This window comes from Mus musculus, chromosome 8 (genome assembly GCF_000001635.26).
Source record: "Mus musculus strain C57BL/6J chromosome 8, GRCm38.p6 C57BL/6J".
In the NCBI taxonomy this organism is placed as follows: domain Eukaryota; kingdom Metazoa; phylum Chordata; class Mammalia; order Rodentia; family Muridae; genus Mus; species Mus musculus.
Window position 1 is genome coordinate 10,806,410 of NC_000074.6, and position 20,831 is coordinate 10,827,240.

The 20,831-nt window shown below is 44.3% G+C and overlaps 1 long non-coding RNA gene and 1 pseudogene across 1 annotated transcript; both read right to left on the reverse strand.

Annotated features, from left to right (window-relative positions):
- On the reverse strand, positions 2,246 to 2,773 carry Rps16-ps3 (ribosomal protein S16, pseudogene 3; annotated as a pseudogene).
- Positions 10,603 to 11,312, reverse strand: Gm32485. Its single transcript, XR_378708.1, has 3 exons — positions 11,267 to 11,312; positions 11,078 to 11,173; positions 10,603 to 10,688 (listed from the first exon to the last, which is right to left on the reverse strand). It is a non-coding gene; the product is annotated as a predicted gene, 32485 (long non-coding RNA).
- Positions 11,313 to 20,831: the final 9,519 nt, after the last annotated feature.

Here is a 20,831-nt window from a genome sequence, read left to right on the forward strand (position 1 = left end):
TTTCCCAGCATATATTATGCCACATTTTGCCAAGTGCTGGAAGAATTCTATTTTCTTCTATATTTAGTATTTTTATAATATATCTTGATTTCATTTAGGCTGGGTTTTTTTTTTTCACGTTCATGGGACGCTATTTCAGTTCATAGATTCAAATCTAGCTCTGATTGGAAGAAAGTTTTATCTATCATAGTTTCAGTGTTTGCTTCTCTCTTTGACTTCACAGTTTGAACACTTCTGTTGGTCATTTTCATTGAGGTTTGACTCTTTCAATTTCTGATGCATCTTCATTTCCTGAGCATGGGGCAACATGCTCCAGCACCATATATTGGCGCTCAGAGGGAACCTTAGTATTTTAGGTAACTGTAAATGGTATTGGTAGGGCTTGGAGTGTTTAGCTAATTTCTGTTTTTTATGTAGGGATTTGATGAGGTCCAAACTTACATAGGCTCCGACATCCCCCTCCAGAAGCCCTGATGGCCATTTCTTCAGGCTGCCTCCTCCTTCCATCCCCACTGTGTTCTGGGTGCTTTAAGAGGAAGGATTTCCGTGCAAGTATTTTGGTTTAGAAACCATGGCAAACCTAGTAGGTATAACTGCCCAGGTGGTACATACAACCGTGAAGGATGATCACACGATGAGGCTATAGAGACCTAGACCTGGGAAGAGTCTGAGAAGCTACGTTATCTACTCCTGTGAACTCACAGGTCTAAAGTTTCTGCTGTTGATAACTTTTCTGAATGTGTCATTTCCTGATGAGTTTAAGGTTGCTGTTTTTATTGATTTTTCTTTTCATGACTCAGGGGCCTTGGGAATTGCAAAGCAAGCACTCTGTTACAGAGCTGCAGTCCCAGAAGGACTTTGGCTTGTCTGTATGCATTTCATTTTTGGTAATATCGTGTCTTAACAGAAGCTGTGTGTAGAGCTGTGTGTGTGCGTGCGTATGTGTGTGCACATACATGTGTATGCAGATGAGTATTCCAGTGTGTATATTTGTGCATGTGTTTCTGTGTGTTCTCATATGTGTATGTGTGTGTACATTTGTGTGTTTGGATATGTGTGTGCAGGGGCATGTGTGTTTAAGTGTGAGGAAGAGAGCTTGCGTGCATGTGTGCGTGCATGTGTGTGAGAGGGCATATGTGCATGTGTGTGTATATGTGTGAGAACATATGTGCATGTGTGTGTATGTGTCACTCTGCTGCTGTTGTAATGAGTTATTTCTTTTATCTATGTGAAACTTATTTTGATGTTGGTAAAAGGGAAGGAAATCTTACTCTACCAGCTTTTTTCCTGAAGGTAACAGCTCCAAGCAACAGATGCACCACAGATAATCAAGTGGCTCTCCCCCTAACACTGTCATCATTACAATGTATTAAATCTACATACACAGCTATGACTTAATTTATTTAGATTTTGCATCTCCACCCCACAGATTGTAAGCCCTTCATTTCGCTCTCTTACCCAACAGCTGTGTGGCTCTGACTATAACACTTTTTGCCTGCAGTTACTTTTAGTAGGACTGCTCCTTTTAAACATGATGCTGTGTTGGAGTGGGTATGAGATATCGGATTGTTTACATCTAGGCTGTCTCTACATGTTCCTTGTTCATAAAACCGTCATTAAGCAGATGCAGGTGTGCACTTCAGCATCCATAGAGACAGAGTCTCCACATCTGGTCATCGTTGTCAGCTAATGTGGACTATGAGGCTGCTTTGTGGTCGTCATTTTTATAAACATTCATGTTGCATAGGCAAGTGTATGTAGAACGGTCTCATCCTTAGTCACGTGACTTTCAACCTGTGCATTCTGGATTTTAGCTTACAGTTCATAGCAGAATTATCTTTAAACGTGGGGCTTAGCTTTCACTACTTTCTGAATTATAAGGTTGATCCCAACATCCCTCCAAGCGCTTGCACTCAGAAAGGCCTTTTCTTTTTTCTTTTTTCTTCTTCCTTCCTTCCTTTCTTTCTTTCTGAACATTAAGATCCTTGGATATTTACTACAAAGGTAAACCCTGATTTGTTGTTGTTGTTGTTGTTACTGGTTTTTTGTTTTGTTTTGTTTTGTTTGTTTGTTTTTTTGAGACAGGATTTCTCTGTATAGCCCTGGCTGTCCTGGAACTCACTTTGTAGACCAGGCTGGCCTTGAACTCAGAAATCCACCTGCCTCTGACTCCTGAGTGATGGGATTAAAGGTATGCTCCACCACTCCCGGCATTTATTTATTTATTTATTTATTTATTATTTTATTTATTTGGTAAACCCTGATTCTTGAGATGGGCTTATCCCTAGGATTTCTGGTATCGGACACAGGCACCAGGACTTCAAAACTTTTTGGATTTGCAGAGATGGGGGTCAGCTACAAGCAGGCTCCAATCGTACTGGATGAGGATATATTTGATCTCCTTCTTAGAGGCTTCATCCACATATTTTTGGTAATAAGCTACCAGGGCTTTTGAGATGGATTGTTGGATAGCATAAATTTGGGCCACATGACCACCACCCTTCACATGGACCTGGATATCCATACCAGCAAACCACTCCTTGCCCAGAAGCAAAACAGGCTCCAGTAATTTATACTGCAGTGTGCGAGGCTCGATCATCTCCAGGGGATGTCCATTCACCTTGATGAGCCCATTTCCTCGTTTGCAGTGGGCCACAGCTGTGTCTGTCTTCTTGCGTCCGAAGACCTGCACAGACTGCAGCAGACCCTTGGATGGCATAGCTACAAGTACGAACATAAGCTCCTCACAGTGCTTCACCGCCACTGGAAAAGGCCAAAGTGTGAAGTCTTTTTTCCTTTGATAATTCATATGCATCAAGGCCCTCGCTAACAGGTTGGTTTCATTAGTATTGGGCTCATCTATGTGTCTAGATCTCAATGTTTTAGGAATGTATTTAATCAAATATTCTTGGACTTAATATAGCTTTTACTTGTTCTCTTCCATTAGCCACTTCCAGACATGTGGGTCTCTCTTCTATGTGGTGCCTGAAATCATATTTGCTTTCAGTCTGTTTTTACATTCCCCCCACTCCCCATTCCCCGAGGAAACGTTTTTAACAGCAACTTTTCTGATAACAGAGTTTCTTCCTTCTATTTACTGGTACTTCCCATCTGCAGTGTTAAGTGAGTTTTTGCTCTTTTTTAATTTGTGTAGCTCAGCAATCGCTTCCTTGGTCTGAGTCCCTCTCTTACCATGTTTAAGGCCACGGTTGCCTTTTTGGTGTTGTCTTGGTTGTGTGCAGCAGGTTCCAGTGGGCAGCCCTTTGGGATCTTTATTTATTTATTTTTCTCTGTTATAAAATCTAGGGGCTGGTTTTCATTCTGCGGTTTAAAATCACTGTTTGGGGGCTCAGAGAAGCAGTTCAGCAGTCAAGAAGAGTGCTTGCTATTCTTGGGGAGGGAGCGGGTTCTATTGTCAGTACCCAAGTTAGTTGATGCACAACTAGTCAACATCACTTCAGCAGCTGGGCATCCAGAGCCCTTCCCATGTCTCTGTGGACATCATGTGTACACACACACACACAATAAAATTAAGTATTTATTTTTTAAATCAAAGAATTGTTTTGTCTGCGTTGGTCTGTTTAGGTGGCTGTAGGTGGTAATGTTTGGAGCTGCCTGTTTTTAGTTGTAGTTCTTGTGGTAGGAAAATGGCAGCATCAGGCTGCCAATAGCTCTGAAAAGAATCCGGGCAACCTTTCACCCACTCCTCCCCCTCATACTGCTTGGGTCTTCTCTATCCCCCACTCTGTTAAAAAAAATTCTTCCATGTTTTTTGATTCTAAACAAATAGTATTTTAAAATAGGACAACTCTGGCTTATGATGTTGGTGTAAAAGATGGAAAACAATGTTAATTGCTTACTATGAAATCCTTTAAACTCTGGCAGCTCTGAAAACATTGGCTGAAGAATCTTAAATCAGCAGACACTGCCCGGTTCTCATCTTGCAGCTGTGCCCAGAGTGCCTAGACCAGGGATTTGGGGGAACTGCTTACATCCCTGATAGTCTGAGTAGCTAGATAGTAACACTCCATTTGTGGACTAAACAGTGTCCACCTGATTGTCTAGCCCTTTGCCTTGGAAACTAAACCATGTGGGAGAAAAGAAACAGTCTCCAGTTGTAAAAGACTCTCCTGAGTTGTAAAGAGTGATGCACAGTTGGTAACATATAGTCAAAGGGGGCAGCAGGAGACAGATCCCAGGGACTTACACAATGAACAAAAAGCCTAGGAGCTTGATTTTGGTGAGTTTATATTTTCTAAAATTAGACTCACTTTGCTGATACAAATATCCATGTGAGTACACTTTCAGAGAGGGAGGGCAACAATGTATCCAAGCAGGAATTCTGTGTGGATGAGGCGTGCTGCCGGTGCAGATCCCACCACGCCTCCCTAGAAGGAGGCCCACCATTACCAACATTCAAACCAGCCTTCTGCTCAACCTCTAAGACATGACCTGCATTATGTCACCGCCCCTGAGTTCTCAAAACAGCTCTGGACACACCTATCATTATTGTCCTAATCTTGTAGAGGAAGAAATAGAGGAAACCTTTACCGCTCTGAGTCCTTCACACACAGGGATATAGCTACAGCAAGATAAGAGGTAGGCGGTTTGATTCTCTGCCTTCTGCAGAAAATGAAGCTGATGTACAGCTTGTCCTTTGACAGAATTTATGGCTGGTGTTTTAGAGTCAGGGCTCAACTCACTGACATTAAAACATCTCCCAAGAGGGAGCTCACATGACCAAAAGCCCCCATTACACTCAGTTGCGGTCTTCAGACATCCTACACTGGGGATTTTTTTTTCTTCCTATCTGCCAATAACACAATTTAAGTGTTGATTGTGAGGACTGAGTTTGCAATGCAGCTCTCCCTGACATTGTTCTCTGCCAATCTAGGAAGTCCCCATAGAAACCAAGAGGATGCTGGCCCGTACATCCTTGTCCAGCATCACTGGGTTGTCAGGTCTCTCTTCTCTCTCTATGTGATCTCTCCATTTCAGAAAACCTAGTTGCTCTGAATGCTCTGCCTGAGCAATGCCACGGATCTCTGATTCTTCCTGCCCTGTTTCCTGAATGCTGAGGGTCCTGGGGAGTGGGAGATGGTGTGAGCGGTCCACAGATGAATGCCTGGCGGGGGTGTTTAAGAAAATGCAGTTTGTTGGTCAAAATAGAGATGGGGTTGATGTCAGGGGCCTCCCTGTCAGGTTGAGCTGCTGAAAATACCATAAGAATGTGTCAAAAACTTCATTGAGAGCAACTGGCCTAGAAAAATATAATGTATATTATTAAAAACAAGGGAAATGTCCACTAACACACACAGGAGAGAGGAGGGGGTGCTGAGGCAGAGGAGAAAACACCCTACTCACTGCGAGCTGCTTTAGTGGCCCTACCTCTCTGTCTTCCTCTTCTCATTCAGCCTGACTGATTCATGCAGGCAGCTGCCGCTGGTGTTAGAGGCCTCATGTGCTCCATGGGCCATGTCTGTATTTTGTCTGTATACTAAAGTATTCCCTGGGAGTAAAGTGGCCTGTGGTCCCAGTGGATCATAAATTATCTTGCAATGCTGCCCTACCTATTTAAGCCCTAGGCTCTTTCTCCTCATTGGTAGAAAGACATGTGGTCCCCTGGTTTTAAAGTTCATTTCAGCTCCTCAGGTGAGTGGGATTGGCCACAAATGTCACAAGCTCCCTGGACATCTCCGACCTCTCTGGAGGTGGAAGATGCACATGACAGCTTATTTACCTTGTCTTCTTTGTACTCACAACCCCTACAAGCTGCCGCTGACCCAGGCTGTGCCTACCACTGTGTGGTGCTCTGAAACCCTAGGAAAACCCAGATCCTTACACTCCCTTTCAGTAGGAAGCAGGACTGGACAGAGGCGCACACTACTTGGTCTGAAAACATCATTCCTAACCCAGATGACTGCTCACATGGACCAGAGCTGAAACAGCATAGGCAGGTCCTCTGGCTGAAGCCCTGCTCTGGCTTTCCCTTGTCAGCCTGAAACTGCATTTCCAGCCATTTGGAAATCTCTCCTCTCCCAATAGTGCCACCAACCACCATCATGCACACGTGCTGCTTGCCAGGAATCGCTTAGCAACGGAACCCTGTGTTCTGCCAGCTCTCTCCTCGTGCTGACAACCTGGATTTCACAGAAGTTGTGTTTCTAGAAATATTTCTGGACTAGGCCAGGTGATGAAGGGAATGTCTCATCACCGACACAGACGGAGAACGGATACTGGCTGCCCTGTTTATGATTTCCAGGAGAAATTGTAGGTCTTGATCTGACGGCGAGGAGTTAAAAGACAATTTATTTCCCACTGCTGGCTCTTCACTAGAAGCAGGTCCACAGAGCGTAGCTCATAAAGCTGATGGGCAAAGTGCTATGTCTGTGAAGAAACAGCCAAGTCAATGTTAACCGCAAATATTAAAAGCCATCATAGGACTAGTACATCGCCAAGAGGGTATTAGTGTCCTGTTAGCAGTGCCTGCTCACCTCATAAATAGAAGCCTCAACCTATGAGCTCCCCAACTTGTCTTTATTCATGAAGGGTAGAGACAGAGGACATAGGAGACGCACCCCACAACAACCAGTGCTGTCAGTATTTGCCTGGCACGAGTGTCCTCATCTGAATGCAGCCCCTATGCAACTATTTAATATGTATGGAACATCCAGAGGCACGCGTACATAACTACAGTCCCTGCTGAAGAAGCCTTGAAATCTCATTTATCTTACACTGTGTGGTCCCATCAGTGGTAAAAATAATAATAATAATAATAATAATAATAATAATAATAATAATAATATGTAAGAGTACAATTAAATCCATGCACCAGCATGGTTGGTCTTATTTTCCCTGGGATTGCTTCATGAAGTCATGATGTGGTCATAAGAGACAGTGTGATAGTCAGGCTAATACCAGAACATCAGCTTGAATGGACTGTGGTGTCTGGTGGGGGGTGGGGTCGGGGGGGGTGGGAAGTTCTACACAATCCCCCCTGCTAGCCATGGCAGTGAGTGAAGTGAGGTTCCCACAATTAATTTTTTCACACCTCTCCTAAGGTATAAGGGGCTGAGTTATGAAACGGCTTATTTTACATCCAGATGATCTATGGCATAGAGAATTGAAATAGCAGATGTGAGTTTAATAGCCAGTTGATTAGCAAGAAGGACTTCCCCCTGCCCCAAAATATGCTCTAAAGCAGTATAGCTTTGGGGAGTCACCTGTTCCACGTTTGTCAGGGACACCTGTTGCCTTCAAAGCTTTAGACAGATACAGAATTGCCATAGCTGCAAACTGTCCTGGGATTGTCTTGGATACTCTCGGCACTGTGGAAAAACACTCAACAAAACAACATGAAGAATGTTTGTGTTTGTGCATCTGTGGTCTTAGATGGAACACCCCAGATCCCCACATGAGATCCTTGCAAGAGTGCTGTCTGAATGCAAGCACGTGAGTCTCTACTTTTAACCTTCACTGGGAGGAATTGGTCTTGTCCCATTCAAACTCATTTTCATCTGAGAACATGACACACTGACATCAAAAGAGGTATGTGAGCCTCAGATATGATGTGGTCCTGAAATGATGTGGATTCTTCCTGTCTCCCCTATCATATTTTGACATCATGATTTCTGATGAGCCAGTGAATACCAAGGTGCTGATGCTGGAGTGACCTTGGGGATCAGAGTCCAGGAGTCTCTGTGTGACATGATTTGTCAACTGATCAATATGTAACTTTGTCTCACATGGGCTTCTGCTTAAAGATGTCTGGTTCATGTATCATTGACTCAGTAGCCCTGAGCCTGTAACCAAACTCAGTCCAAATGACGTTTATCTCACACCCCTATTCATGCAAAGAGCATCAGACAGCAGTGCTGCCCACAGAGCCTTTAAACAGAAGTCAGCAATGAAAGACACAGAAATGTGGAAACACAGTCCCAGCAACCATGAAAAGGACTTTTCCCCTTACCACAGGACACCAATATCTTGGATTTCTCAAGCTTTGGGACACTCATTATACAAGCCCACGATTAGCTGCAGAGACACTGAGAATCTTGGTTTTCATGTTATGAAGAAGTTGGGGTAAGCTGGGGAAATTGTGGGTGCAGAACCCCTGAGGTTCAGCGGTGTGTGCGGAACCCCTGGGGGTCAGCGGTGTTTGCGGAACCCCTGGGGGTCAGCAGTGTGTGTTACTGGAACTTTTGAGGCTCGAGAATGAGCATTACAGAAAGAATTTGTGTGCTCCTGAACAACAGCCAGGAAGTCCTGGCCTGATACTCAAGAGTCACTGCTGAGTCTCAGAGTCTCAGTTCATGGGTGACTGGCAATGGTTGGAGCAGTGACAAATGAAGCAATTTTATTAGGAGTTACGACACACTCTCCCCCCCCCCACACACACACACACACTCCGCTGCCCATAGAGAAGAAAGCTGTACAAGGACCCATCACTGTGACAAAATGCCAGACAGAACCAACTTAAGACAGGCTTGTGCTGTAGGGATGTACCCACTATGGATAGGAAGGGCGTGGAGCAGGAACTTGATGGCGCTGATCATACTGTATACACAGTATGGCCAAACTGGACAACCTCAAGGCCCACCCCTTGTGACTCATTTTTCCAGTAAGGCTCCATACCCTAAAGGTCTTATGATCAATAACAGTGCTACTAGCTAGAGACCAAGTATGCAAACATGTGAGCCCCGTGGGAGGCACAAGCACATTCAAACAATGTCCATCAGCTCCTCAGACTTTAGCTTCACTGACATCTCCATAGCCTGTCCACAAAGCAATGAACAGATATCAAGAACGTACTGAGGACAGAGCATGGAGTGGCCCTAATGCTGTCGGGAAAATTCATGAACAGAGATGCAGAACTCAAGGTTAGATCCAGGCACCACAGAAGGGGGAATCCTTCAGATGGGACTCCAGTGAGGGAGCAATGGATCCAAGGCCTGGAGAACAGTCGAATCCACCTCCAGCAAGAGCACGGGGAACGTGTGACTGGAAAAGCAACCGATGCACCATGACCATCTGAGGAAGGACACTGCTTAACCCGTTTATGATGTGTTTTGCTTAATCTAGAGCCTCCATGTGGGGTTACGGCTCCACTGGGTTACGGCCCCACGTTCTTGAAGACAGAGTATTCAAAAATGGAATGTCACGCTTAGGGAAGGAATGATTGCTCTGGATCCCACTGCCCTTGTGAGAATTCATAGCATCCCATGTACATGAGGGGATGAGGACACCCTGACAAGGAATCTAGTCGCTAAAAAGATCATGGGGAAGCCAGACACACATTACCCAAAAAAGTCACTCAGAACAGTGTTCTGGGGTCTCACCGGATGCACGGTGCACAAGGAGGCAGAGATAAAAGCAAGAGACCAGGTTTCTTCCACAGCCCCACCCCCAAGCGTGGCTTCTGCAGGCCGCCAATCAGAGCCCCGCAGAACCAAATGCATGCCTGGCGATCTGCTCCAGCAGGACATAGGCAAACCAAATGTTCCCAAAATTCCACTAGGTTAGGCAGGTAATCCCATATAGCTATACCAATTAAGTCATGTGCCCAGAGAGTCCCTCTTCCTGCCTTTGTCTTTTCCATTTTAAAAGGAGTTGATCTCTCTACTACTGCTGAAAGCAAGTGGTGGTCACAGTTGGATTCACTGATCTGGCTATAAGCTTATAACTATTTATAAGCTACGCAGATGCACCCCCACAGCTTGCACACTGCTTGTTCACTCCTAGACCCAGGACCATATTCTTGAGTGGCACCTGACTTACACTGCAGACTCTAGGAAAGAACACAGTTGTTTTCCACAGTGTTTCCCAATATGTGCAGCTGACGTCCTTTCCCACTGGAGACCTACCCAGAAGTTGAGGGACAAACAGCACTGTGGCTAAAGGCCAGTGTCACCATGCCTTGGTAATTTTTTTTTCGTGGCTCTTATTGCCAATCAGAAAGAACCCACTGGGTACAACTACATGTTCTTCATTGTGAGCAGATAATAATGGGAAGGAGACTACAATATAGGACAGAGATTTTGATCAGGCAGGACTCTTCATTTGCCTTCTGGGCAACATTCATTCTTTTCCAGGGAGTTTAGGTTTTGTTGCTGGCTTTGAACCTCTGGTGTTTTCTTAGTTTATGAATCACTGACTGTAGAAATCAGCCTTTGCCTAGCAACACAAATGGCTGGGAACAGACACTCAGGCACCTACATAGTCCTGAAAGGGCAAAATATTCACAGGAAGATAGATGCCAAAGGGGACCCTTGAGGTCCAGTCTGACCTATCTACATCCCCAAAGCCAACCTGAGGCCAGTTGGTGTCAGAACATGACATGAGACCTTTGCTAACCTCATCCACCACACTATCTTCCTCAATGGGAGGGTAGCTGAGGTGGTCTTGGCTGGAACAGTCCCTCTCCATCTTCTATTTTTAAACTGATTCATGGAGTAAATCCAACTCATGTCTCAGACTTGGACTTCAATACTCCCTGTTGCCTCTGAGTGAAGTGTTTCCACCTCATTGCTGCACAGACATTCGCTAAGAATCACACGGTTCTTGGAAGCCTTTTCTTCCCCAATAACATGGGGTTTCTTTAATCTTCCTTTTTCCCCATGAAGTAGACATTAGAAATTGTGTCTCTTCCAACTGGGTACCTGTAACATGTCTCATGGCATCTTGCAAGCCTTGGAGAGAAAAGTAGCACGGTAATTAGCATTGCAAAAATTTCCATTCTCGTTTCTATTTATTAAGCAAATGTTCTTGGAAAGGCCTTTCAATTATAATTTATATATCACATATACATACATATTCTTAGAGTTCTACTCAGATTTTTCTGCATAAATTTTGAGGCCTTAAAATGCTTACATTTGCATTTAATTACCCTTCTGATTAATAGAACCAGTAAAAATAATCAAATTATGAACAATTTACATATGGATTGTTGAATGTGCTTGCCAACTCTTTTACCTTTTCATTTTTTTAAATGATGGTCTGGCCCAGAGCATCAGAGACATGAGGAAATGAGGGGAAAAAAATCTAAATTACCAAGTAGCTTATAGCTGAGGAGTTTTACCTCATCTTTCTTTGTTTCTAAGAATGTAGACTCCATCTTGGGGTGTTGATCATAGTCTCCATGATCTCTCTCAAAGAACAGTCCCAGGCAGAGTTACTGGGGAAAGAGAGAAGTGGCTTTAAGCTGGTCCTGGTGACAGGGTACAAAGGGCAGACTCTGTAATGCAAGGGAGGTAACATACTTGCTTACCAGTAAATATGTATCCTTATTAGCAAGACGCATCCTTGATGATTAATTCTGAATGTCAACCTGCCACAAATTAGAATTGTCTGAGAGGAGAACCTCAAGTGAGGGCTTACCTAGACCCAGTTGTCCTGTGGGTAGACTGTGGTGGACTGTCTTCATTCTTAACTCAAATAGAACGATTGTCCTGAACTATATAAGACAGGAGAAGAATAGCTACGTAGAAGGAAACAACAGGCAGGCAGTGTGGGTGTGCTCATTTCTCTCCCTCTTGAGCATGGTTGTGGTATGACTGTAGCCTGACTGTATCTTCCCTGCAGCGATGGATTGTAATCCAGCCAAATAAATAGATCAAAAAATCCCTTTTCATCCCCTAAGTTGCTGTTGGTTTGGATGCTTTATCACAGCACCAGGGAGTGGGAAACTAGATCAGCAAGTTTCTTCTTCTCAACTCCTGGGTGAAATGCTCTGAAATATACTTTCTTCTTAGACATGTTGTTGTTGCTGCATGTTTTTTGTTTGTTTGTTTGTTTGTTTGTTTTAAAGCCTCATGTCCTCAGAGAAGAGGGCATCAGATCCCACTGAATAGGAGTCACAGACAATGTAAGCCACCATGTAGATGCTGAGAACTGAGCCCAGGTCCTCTGGAAGAGCAATCAGTGCTCTTGATTTCTGAGGCATCTTCCCAAGACAAATATGCCTTCTTTGAATAAGCAAAACTCTGACAAGCTTAACACACAAGACAGTGCTTTTTGGTGTGAGCCTTGAACCAACTCCTAGGGGAGTACCAACACAGATTTGGAAAGACAAGCCTGTAGGCATTGGTATGTCCCCAAATCCCTGAGAGTTCTAGTCCATTACGGTTATAGCCTGAAGAAGAACAGCAAAAGAAAACTGTTAGGTAAGGAGCCTACTTAGAAATGACAGCACCTCAAGATGGTGGGTGGGTAGAATATCTGGATACCCACCCCTGACTATGGCGGATATACCCCTGTGAAATGATGAGGTGACTCTTTGTGTTTTTGAAACCAATGTGGAAAACATCCTGAGTAGAGGATGGGCTTCGGGATGGACCACAGGGGCCAGCTTGAGGGGCAGACTCTAACTGTGGACTGCAGGTACCTTCAGAAGTTCAGGGTTGGTCACTATATGCTCAATGACATAATTTCCTCTGTCAAGTCTCTTCCAGAGTTAAAGAAGAAGGAGTAGGGGGAGGAGAAGAGAGGGAGAAGAGGAAGAAGAGGAGGAGAAAGAGAAGGAGACAGAGACAGATAAGGGAGGAGGAGGAGGAGGAGGAGGAGGAGGAGGAGGAGGAGGAGGAGGAGAAGGAGAAGGAGAAGGAGAAGGAGAAGGAGAAGGAGAAGGAGAAGGAGAAGGAGAAGGAGAAGGAGAAGGAGAAGGAGAAGGAGAAGGAGAAGGAGAAGGAGAAGGAGAAGAAGAAGAAGAAGAAGAAGAAGAAGAAGAAGAAGAAGAAGAAGAAGAAGAAGGGGGAAGCGGAAGCAGAAGCGGAAGCGGAAGTGTTAGCATATGAATTATGACTAGGTCCCTCTCTGTGTTCTTGCAATGCTGAGTGTGCAGGCAGATCAGGTGGGAAACAGCCAGAGGTGTCACAGTACACATGGGAATTAGGAACTCAGGCTGGCCTTTCTCTTGCCTAAGTTTCTTTACACCATTTCCCAACTCATTGGTTTCAGAACAACCCCACTCACTAATGTCACTCAAGTCCCTCCTCTCCTGATCCTAGAAAACAGGTGAGGGCGTGAGTTCTCAGCTTGCTCTTTCTCCACCATCCACTATGCCTGCTGCTTCCTGTCTGCTGTCTGCTGCCACACATCCCTACTGTGATGAACTCTTATTCCTCCTGAACCAGAAGCCAAATAAACTCTTTCTTCTACAAGTTGCTTGGGTCATATCACAAACCGGTTGTGTTACTGTAGGAATAAGGTGAGAAGGGTATGAGAAGGGAGTCACATGACCAATTCCAGAAATCAGACTCTGGAGACCACATCAGGCTGTAGATCTACATTTACTGTGCAACACATGAGCTTTTATTCTGCATTCCAGCCAATCCCGTCACTGTGCCCCAGTGAAAGCCCTGCCTGGTGAGGTCAATTAGAAGGAGCAGAGGGCTATTAGAAGGAGTAGGGGCTTGGGTGGGAGGAGCATTGTCACCTGTTAGGACTTTCATGAAGCAGGGAAGCAGCCGCTGCCCTCATCTTGGTTCTTTTTGCTATCTCACCCATGTGCTGGGAGCCATCTTAGATTGAATACCACGCACAGCCTATCAGGACTGTCCGGAGTAGTCACGGGAACCTGTTACTCCTTACTCTCCATCCCACTCTTTACGAGGTTGACTTCCACACCCTTCACATTTTATCACAACAGTGGAAGCATAACTAATATACCTCATTTGACTTCTGCGTTGAGGCTCCTCAAAGTTAAATCCCACTGTCTGTTGTCTGTCATAACGTACAGCTTATAAACATCTACAGTAGATGGGATTTCATTCCACCTACACACAGACAGCATCAAACCACACTTCTAAATGCTCCAGCTTAGTGTTTGCCTCCACAAATCTCCACTCTGTCTGTCCCAAAGGCACTCCACGGTCATTTCTTTCACCTCAGCTTCACCACATACTGGGCATGGTTCTTAGAGGTTCCTGTTTATGTGTTGTGTTATTTTAGCTTTCATCTCAACACAATCTAGAATCACCTCTGAAGAGAGTCACATTTAAAGAATAATCTGAATCAGATTGGCCTATGGAGGTCTATGGTGGATTGTCCTCATGGGTTAATTGACCCTGCCCATGTTGGAAGGCATCATTCCCTAGGCTGGACCCTGCACTGTGTAAGATGATGAAGAAGGCTAGTTGAGAAGCAAGCAGACAACATGGATTATTAGTTCTTTTTCTACTCTTGACTATGGATGTGGGGCTACAAGATGTCTCAGACTCTTGCCTCCATGACTTCCTTAAAATGATAGATGAGGTGAGGATACTCACAGTGGCTCTATCTAGCTTACATTTCTTTTCTTTCCTTACATCCTGTGTTAATTTGCCTACATGGTGTTAGAGCTTTATGCCAGGAAGGCAGCACTGGCTTTTCTAGTATGCTAGTACTATTACCATGGTAGATCTTTTAGGGGGTGGAGTCTAGCAGAAGACAGTTAAGCAACTAGAGGTGTACCCTCAGAACTCTCTGGTGAGTTCCTTTGAAAGTGAGCTGTTACGAATGAGCAGCCAAGCTCCTGAATCGCTCTGGCTTCCTCTCTCCCCATGCTCCCTTGTGCATAGGCTCTTGTCTGTTTTGATAGATGCCATTGTCATTATTGTTAGATTTGTTTTCATTTTTAAATTTTTGTCTATTATTATGGAGAGGGGGGTTGTGCAAGCAATAGCATGATAGCACAAGGTTGGAGGTCAGGACAACTTATAGGGTTGGCCCTCTCCTTCCACCTTTATGTGAGTGTCTAGGATTGAGTCCAGGGCTTCAGGCTTTGTCCATCAAGTTACCTGATGAGCCATCTCTTTCATAACTATGTTTTGACTGATATCCGAAGCAGAAGTTAAAAAACCTTTGGAATGCATTCAATTTTAAGGATGTTTATCATTAATGCTTTTGGTCTTCTTGTTGATATACAATTGACTGCATTGTAATCAGAGAACGTGACCTGCTCTAATTTAATTCTTTAAAATTCACTTAGTCTTATTTTTGTGACACAGGCATGATATTTACATAAATTGTCTTTGTAGCAATGAAAATAATGGTTCTGAAATTATTGAATTTTCCTCGAATGCCTATGAATCCTGGCTTGTTAATTATATGGCTCAAATATTTTTCTCTGTACTAAATATTTCCTGTCTGATTTATCAATCTCTAACCAACTTATATGAGTAGATTCAATCTATTAATGGATTTGCCTATATCTCCATATAATTCTGTCACTTTTTAAAATGTCTTTGGCTATTTTATTACATCCATAAATATTTAGACTTTTTATAACCCTCTGGGAAATTTAAACTTAAATCAAGACATAATGGCCCTCTTCATCTGTAATTGTGGTTTTTGCCTTTTGGCTCTTTTCTCTGGTATTAATACTGCTATGCTTGGCGTCCTGTGGTTGTTCTTCGCCTGGCATCCATTTTTCAATTAATTACCTGAGCATTTCTGCATAACTAGGCTGTAGGCAAAACTCATGCACAGGACATATAATTTGATTTTTTTTTTAATTCCCATCTGGAAATCTTTTTTTATCCGGTATGTTTGTGCACTAAGATTGCTATCACATTTCAATCCTACTTTCTCCCTTTGAACTCTTGCTTTTTCTCTTTCTGCTCTCTGTATCATGTTTAGTTTTCTCTAATTTGCTTGATGTCTCCAATTAGAATGGTGAGTCTAAAGTTCAACAGACACAATGTCTTCTCAAGTACAAGGCAGCCCTGGGGCTATCAGCTCACAGGATGCCCTGCTGTGGCAATGTGTAGTACCTCATACTCTTAGTAGTAGATTAAGTCTGACATCTTGATTGTCCTGCTGCAGCCAAGGCTGGCTAGATCAGCTGCTCGCACCCCACTCCTGGATGTTTTACTTTCTTTCCTCCAAGTACCTTTGGAGAGAACATGGGGATTATGAATCCCTTCAGTTCTTGTTCTTTTGAAATGCACAGCTATTTTACTCTTGATTATGGGAGATCGTTTGCCACATATAGCAGTTTAGAGTGACATTTGTTTTGCTTGCTCCTTTAATGGCAACACTCTACTTCTTTCCATGGGTATGTTTGGCCTCGTTTATTTTAATCAGTTCTGAAATACTCTGTCAGTCTGCCTTGCTCTTCTCTCCCCTCATACTGTCTCCATTTCCTTGGCCATTTTTATTCTGCTCTTTATGGTGTCTCAAGTCTTTGAAAACAGAAATAAATCACCATCGCTTCTGCTTCCCACTTTCAGTGAGTAACTGCTTTCCCTGGTGCATCCCAGTGGTGGATGGATGCACATGTGCACATACATACTGATATTTGGCCAGATTTCACAGATTGTTCTTGTTCCTCAACATAATTGAGACTGGTCAAGCAGAGGGGATTTATACAAAATGTACCAGTCTAGCTTCTAAGAACTGCCATACACAGTGCCTTACTCGGATGATCCTGGAGCACAGGGTGGCGCCCACTGAGCCCCACCCCAACACACACCACACCAAGCTTTCCACGCCGTGTTCTTGGGAGATTGTAATGACCGCAGTTGGAAAGAAGATGTAGGAGAGGTGTCCCCTCAGCTCCCTTGCATGCAGGCAGCCTGTGTTTCTGAGGCTCCTCTTCCTTCAGACATTCTAGCTGTATTCAGAAAGTCTGAATTCCTCTGCAGATCAGCAAGCTGACCAAAAGTTCTGTCTCTTGTTCCTTTGGTGGCCATATTAATGCCACACCAATAAGACTGAATAAATCAGGGTTCCCTAGAGGAAAATAGTGGAAAGAATGAAGGTGTTGTACAATAAGTTTGCTATATTGGCTCACACAGTATGGGCCTGAGAGTTCAACAGTGCCCACGGGAATGGTGAGAGGTTTGAGAATCTGGTACCTGCTGCACTCATGAGGCCAGAAACCTTAGCAGCAGTTCCAGCCTGTCACTGTATGCCCAAAGACTGCTGGAAAGCCTCTAGGACTCAGTCCGCCCTGGAAGGACTAAGTACCTGACTTCTGATAGCAGTGAAAGGTGACAGCAATGGCGGCAGCAGCAGTGGCAGCAGCAGCAGCAGGATCTATGCACTCTCCAGCAGGCAGCAAAGGCAGACAAGCATTAGGCTTCTCTGTGGGATATGAATGTATGCATGTATATATGCATATATGTGTGTATATTGTGTATATATGCGTGCATATATGCATGTATGTATATATTATGATGTGTATGTATGCATGCATGTATGTATGTAAGTATGTTGTACCTGTATGCATGTATGTATATATGTTGTGTATGTATGCATACATGTATGTATGTATGTTGTGTATGTATGTTGTGTATGTATCCATGAATGCATGGATGCATTGCTGCCTCAGCTGTTATTGCAATCACCTTCACGGATCTTCCCACAGACATGTCTCTCTCTTAGTTGATCCCATGCCCAGTCAAGCTAAAATTCACAGTGAACCTTTACTGGAGGCCATTGGGAGCTTTGGTCTCTGCATACAGCACATTGGCTTCAGTGCCTGCCTTCACCCAGGTCTGATTTCTTACTATCTATAATTTTTCTACCCTTAAAAGTATCTTCAGTATGTGAATACGTATATACTGTATGCATATGTGTTTTATGTGCACATTTATGCTTGCGTGAACACCTGTGTATACACACTCATGATTGCATGATCACACGTGTGTGTATATGAATGGTTATCTGATCATCTGCGTGTTAACATGCATGTTGTGTGAGCATCTGTGCATGTGCATACATGCTTGTGAGATATATGCATACACACTTGTGCATTTACTACATGTGTGATCATCTATGTACATGTATGTGTGTATAAAAGTATGTATATCTATGCATGCTTGTATGAGCACATGTATGTGCACAAGACATTTAAAATAACACTTCATGAAGTTGGATCTCTTCCTTCCGATTAAATAACACTTGAGCGTGAGGACGTTTGGAAGGAGGTCAGGTCTCTTCCTTCAATCAGGGAGGAGCTCTCATCAAGATGTACCGCTCTGTGGAAGGCAGTCTTCACAATACGATTCTCTAACATGTGTCACTGAGTTTCCCAAGAAGGATGGAGGCATAGTTAGTGCTGGGTCGAATGGGCTGTGTGAGACTGAGACTGCACCATGACCGTCTCTGTCCTTCTATGACTTAGTCTTCCTTCCTGCCTTCCCCTAGAGCAGCACGGGGCAAGGCCAGGTCAGCACGGGGCAAGGCCAGGTCAGCCAGCAACCTTGGCAGCTGCACTCCTCCAGAATCCTTCTCTTCATTTTGCTGGGTTATTTTCAGTGGCCCAGTCTTTTCTGACCCGAAGCTCGGACAGGACAGATGTGTTTGCTGACTATCCTTGCCTAAACTGCATCCTTGAGAGATTCGGGACTTCAGTGTGAAGACACCCATGTTGTGCTGTGTCCTGGACCCTGTTTTCCTGGTCCACGCTGCTTGACTCACTCCATGGTGCCATGCTGCTGTCTTCTATGCAGAGACAGCTGGCTTTCTCCACATTCTACATATCGTCTGTGCTCACAAGGGACACGCATCTAGATTCTTCCCAGTCTATCTGATTGCAATGAATGTTGTGTGTAACCATGAGAGACCAGGAGTCTGTCGATTCATAGAAAACACTGTTCTGACCTTCAGTAATTCCACAGGCACTCTCCAAGGTGGCTTGCCAATCCCTTGGTTACCAGGCAGGAAAAGGCCCTTCATAGTTATTTCAACTTCATAACTAGATAGAGAAGAATACTCTGAATTTGGTTCAAGTAGATTCAGGAGTTGCGGTGAGTAAAGGGTGTCATTTGAAACTTTTATTGTGGTAAAAAATCCAATGAGAACTACTAGGGAAAGAGGGGCCAAGACAAGTTCCAGGACCAAATGCAAGGAACTGCAATGCTACCAACTGAGACAGGAAGAATTTCATGAAATCCAGCCCCAGGGAGATGGGTTTGGCCTAGCAAGCCTGGGTGTCTAGTAAGAGCCATTTGGAAATACAGAGCTGGCAAGCAGGCCTGTAGTCTGCACTTCTTGGGAGATGCCGTGTTAGAGGCAGAGATTCGGGATTATCCACAAACAGATGGTGTTTTAGACTAAAGTGAGAGATGAGAGCTAGTGGAGGTAGGCACAACCCAAACCTTCAGCTCCTTACTTCTCAAGTCAATGTACTTCCTGCCTAGGAAAGGAATAAATAAAGGGAGAGGGAGAGGGACAGACAGACAGACACAGATGGGGGTGGAGAGAGAGAGAGAGAGAGAGAGAGAGAGAGAGAGAGAGAGAGAGAGAGAGAGCCAAGCTGCCACGCAAAGGGAGCAGCATTTCACAAGACCCGAGGCAGCCGTGCTGATGTAAGAGGCGCTTTGCTCTCCCTCTCTCTAACAGCATCCAACATGGCATCTCTACAGCTGACGACAGACTGGAAACAGTACAGAGTGTTTCCTTCGAGACAAAAAGAAACGGAAGCACAGAGAAGTTAAATAAGTGCTACCAGGACATTCTGCTTAATGAGTGAAGGCTCCAGAGCAGAGACTAACATTGCCACACCATCCTTCTTTGCACACTTAAAACGCTGGGGGCTTTTGGAAATAGAACTTTCTGGAAGTTCTAAAGCTGTACATTTTTCCCCTCTCTGGACCAAGAGAGACATGTTAAAGAAACTTGAAATACTCATTCCCTTGTTTCCCCTGTGTCCTTTAAAGATTAGCTCTGAATGGATGATTTTAAACACTGAGAGAAAAATCAGCCAATTCCACACATGCCCGGTTATTCTTGGAACTGAATAAACAAAACCATGGAGGGGCCCAGGGGGTGAAGAACAAGTGGTCTTCACACTGAAGCTCACAGCGATCAGTTCCAGCTAATGAATACAGCATCCAGAAAAGGGGTCAACGTTTCCCGTGTTCTATTTCTGATGTCTTTGTGGATGATGAGCTAAGCAAGCCTGGCTGCCATCCTGCAGAGTAGGGAAGATGCTTGGCAGGAACCTAGGGTCTGTGCTAAGCCCAGTAGCTGGGGGCCCTGGATGTGGTATCTCCTCTAGCATTGATCTTCATCGGTCATGGACAAGCTAGTGTGCCCTGGCCTGTCTGTCTCAGATGTGTGACTTAAGAGTGAACACAAGTAGAAGATTTAAGGAAAAATGGATGAGCCGGGCTGTGGTAGCGCATGCCTGTAATTCCAGCACTTGGGAGGCAGAGGCAGGTGGATTTCTGAGTTCAAGGCCAGCCTGGTCTACAGAGTGAGTTCCAGGACAGCCAGAACTGTAGAGAAACCCTGTCTCAAAAAAAACAAAAAACAAAAAACGAAAAGAAAAGATGGGTGTGGGCCCTCCCCCATCCCTTCAGAACGTGGTTCATATCTGTGTCATAAGGTGAGGTCTACACCTGTACCCACAATCCTCTGCTCCAGACTTAACTGTGTCCTGACAGTGGGCAGAGCCATCTAAGGAAGGCTAAGTGTGCCATCCCAGAATTCGGTAAAATGTTGTTAGTTTGACATGGGCCTTCTGTATTTTGTCCCCTTGGATAAGCAAACCTTGAGAATTTAAAAAATACAAGATTGTGAGTTAAGAGGCATCCCATTGCATTAAGCAGAGGTGTTTGAATCAGAGAGTCTAGCTATGAGCTAAGGCCAACACAAGAAACCGTTCTCTTATCAATATGTTGAAGAACTATTTCTGTATCCGAAGTGGTGTGTGCGTGTGTGTGCGCGCGCACGTGTGTGTATGTGTGTGTGTGTGTGTGTGTGTGTGTGTGTGTGTGTGTTTGTGTGTCCAATGCAGAGCAAGTGAACATTTTGCCTTCTGTTGCTGAATCCACGCTGGGAGAGAACTGCTAGGTTCCTTTGAGCATGTGCACACACATTCAACCAAGTTCTTGACAGCATTT